Genomic DNA, 3,900 nt, shown 5'->3' with positions numbered 1-3,900 from the left:
ACTATGCAGCAAGGTAGCCCAATCCTTTTGAAGCAAAGGACAGGCCAAAACGGTCTCTTATAATAAGCAAAGCGTTCTTGAGGGTACACGGGTCACTTTCATCATGTTGGTTTGATTTGTGTTTGCTACTTTGATAATTTGATATGTGGGTGGACCGGTGCTTAGGTGTTGTTCTTACTTGAACAAACCTTCGACTTATGATTAACCCTCCCGCAAGCATCCGCAACTATGAGAAAAGTATTAAGAATAAATTCTAACCATAGCATTAAACTCTAGGATCCAATCGGTCCCTTACGGAGTAGTGCATAAACTGGGGTTTAAGTTTCTATCACTCTCGCAACCCACCATCTATTTACTACTCCACAATGCATTCCCTTAGGCCCAAATACGGTGAAGTGTCATGTAGTTGACGTTCACATGACACCACTAAGGGAATCACAACATACATACCATCAAAATATCAAACACATATCAAATTCACATGATTACTTGCAACATGATTTATCCCGCGACCTCAAGAACAAAGGTAACTACTCCCAAACAATAAACATGCTCATGATCAGAGGGGTATTAATATGCATAATGGATCTGAACATATAATCTTCCACCAAATAAACCATATAGTAATCAACTACAAGATGTAATCAACACTACTAGTCACCCCCTAGCAACAATCTATAGTTCTAGTAACAAGATTGAATACAAGAGATGAACTAGGGTTTGAGATGAGATGGTGCTGGTGAAGATGTTGATGGAGATTGCCCTCCCCAAGATGGGAGGGTTGTTGGTGTTGGGGAACGTAGTAATTTCAAAAAAAAATCCTACGCACACGCAAGATCATGGTGATGCATAGCAACGAGGGGGAGAGTGTTGTCTACGTACCCTCATAGACCGTAAGCGGAAGCGTTATGACAACGCGATTGATGTAGTCATACGTCTTCACGATCGACCGATCCTAGCACCAAAGGTACGACACCTCCGCGATCTGCACATGTTCGGCTCGGTGACGTCCCACGAACTCACGATCCAGTAGAGTGTTGGGGAAGAGCTTCGTCAGCACGACGGCATGATGACAGTGATGATCAAGCTACCGACGCAAGGCTTCGCCTAAGCACTACAACGATATGACCGAGGTGGATTATGGTGGAGGGGGGCACCGCACACGGCTAAGAGATCAAGGATCAACTTGTGTGTCTATGGGGTGCCCCCTCCCCCGTATATAAAGGAGTGGAGGAGGGGGAGGGCCGACCCTCAAATGGCGCGCCCCATGGGGAGTCCTACTCCCATCGGGAGTAGGATTCCCCCCTTCCCTACTTGGACTAGGAGTGGAAGGAAGGGGGAGGAAGGAGGAAGGAAAGGGGGGCCGGCCCCCTTCCCAATTCGGATTGGGCTTGGGGGGGCGCGCCCCCTCCTTTGCTCCCTTCTCCTCTCTCCCACTATGGCCCAATAAGGCCCATATATTTCCTAGGGGGTTCGGGTAACCTCCCGGTACTCCGGTATATGCCCGATCTCACCCGGGACCATTCCGATGTCCAAATATAGTCGTCCAATATATCGATCTTTATGTCTCGACCATTTCGAGACTCCTCGTCATGTCCGTGATCATATCCGGGACTCCGAACTACCTTCAGTACATCAAAACACATAAACTCATAATATCGATCGTCACCTAACGTTAAGCGTGCGGACCCTACGGGTTCGAGAACTATGTAGACATGACCGAGGCTCATCTCTGTTCAATAAACAATAGCGGAACATGGATGCTCATATTGGTTCCTACATATTCTACGAAGATCTTTATCGGTCAAACCGCATAACAACATACATTGTTCCCTTTGTCATCGGTATGTTACTTGCCCGAGATTCGATCGTCGGTATCTCAATACCTAGTTCAATCTCGTTACCGGCAAGTCTCTTTACTCGTTCCATAATGCATCATCCCTCAACTAACTCATTAGTCACATTTGCTTGCATTGCTTATAGTGATGTGCATTACCGAGAGGGCCCAGTGATACCTCTCCGACAATCGGAGTGACAAATCCTAATCTCGATCTATGCCAACTCAACAAGTACCATCGGAGACACTTGTAGAGCACCTTTATGATCACCCAGTTACGTTGTGACGTTTGATAGCACACAAAGTGTTCCTCCGGTATTCGGGAGTTGCATAATCTCATAGTCATAGGAACATGTATAAGTCATGAAGAAAGCAATAATAATATACTAAACGATCAAGTGCTAAGCTAATGGAATGGGTCAAGTCAATCACATCATTCTCTAATGATGGGATCCCGTTAATCAAATGACAACTCATGTCTATGGTTAGGAAACATAACCATCTTTGATTAAACGAGCTAGTCAAGTAGAGGCATACTAGTGACACTCTGTTTGTCTATGTATTCACACATGCACTAAGTTTCCGGTTAATACAATTCTAGCATGAATAATAAAAATTTATCATGATATAAGGAAATATAAATAACAACTTTAGTATTGCCTCTAGGGCATATTTCCTTCAGTCTCCCACTTGCACTAGAGTCAATAATCTAGATTACACAGTAATGATTCTAACACCCATGGAGTCTTGGTGTTGATCATGTTTTGCTCGTGAGAGAGGCTTAGTCAACGGGTCTGCAACATTCAGATCCGTATGTATCTTGCAAATCTCTATGTCTCCCTCCTTGACTTGATCGCGGATGGAATTGAAGCGTCTCTTAATGTGCTTGGTTCTCTTGTGAAATCTGGAATCCTTTGCCAAGGCAATTGCACCAGTATTGTCACAAAAGATTTTCATTGGACCCGATGCACTAGGTATGACACCTAGATCGGATATGAACTCCTTCATCCAGACTCCTTCATTTGCTGCTTCCGAAGCAGCTATGTACTCCGCTTCACACGTAGATCCCGCCACGACGCTTTTCTTAGGACTGCACCAACTGACAGCTCCACCGTTCAATATAAACACGTATCCGGTTTGTGACTTAGAGTCATCCGGATCAGTGTCAAAGCTTGCATCGACGTAACCATTTACGATGAGCTCTTTGTCACCTCCATAAACGAGAAACATATCCTTAGTCCTTTTCAGGTATTTCAGGATGTTCTTGACCGCTGTACAGTGGTCCACTCCTGGATTACTTTCGTACCTCCCTGCTAAACTAATAGCAAGGCACACATCAGGTCTGGTACACAACATTGCATACATGATAGAGCCTATGGCTGAAGCATAGGGAACACCTTTCATTTTCTCTCTATCTTCTGCAGTGGTCGGGCATTGAGTCTGACTCAATTTCACGCCTTGTAACACAGGCAAGAACCCTTTCATTGCTTGATCCATTTTGAACTTCTTCAAAACTTTATCAAGGTATGTGTTTTGTGACAGTCCAATTAAGCGTCTCGATCTATCTCTATAGATCTTGATGCCCAATATATAAGCAGCTTCACCGAGGTCTTTCATTGAAAACTCGTATTCAATATCCTTTTATGCTATCCAGAAATTCTATGTTATTTCCAATTAACAATATGTCATCCACATATAATATTAGAAAATCTACAGAGCTCCCACTCACTTTCTTGTAAATACAGGCTTCTCCAAAAGTTTGTATAAAACCATATGCTTTGATCACACTATCAAAACATTTATTCCAACTCTGAGATGCTTGCACCAGTCCATAAATGGATCGCTGGAGCTTGCACACTTCGTTAGCATCCTTTGGATCGATAAAACCTTCAAGTTGCATCATATACAACTCTTCTTCTAGAAATCCATTCAGGAATGCAGTACTTACATCCATTTGCCAAATTTCATAATCATAAAATGCAGCAATTGCTAACATGATTCGGACGGACTTAAGCATCGCTATGGGTGAGAAGGTCTCATCATAGTCAACTCCTTGAACTTGT

This window comes from Aegilops tauschii, chromosome 7, assembly GCF_002575655.3.
Source record: "Aegilops tauschii subsp. strangulata cultivar AL8/78 chromosome 7, Aet v6.0, whole genome shotgun sequence".
In the NCBI taxonomy this organism is placed as follows: domain Eukaryota; kingdom Viridiplantae; phylum Streptophyta; class Magnoliopsida; order Poales; family Poaceae; genus Aegilops; species Aegilops tauschii.
This window is presented reverse-complemented; position numbering follows the sequence as displayed.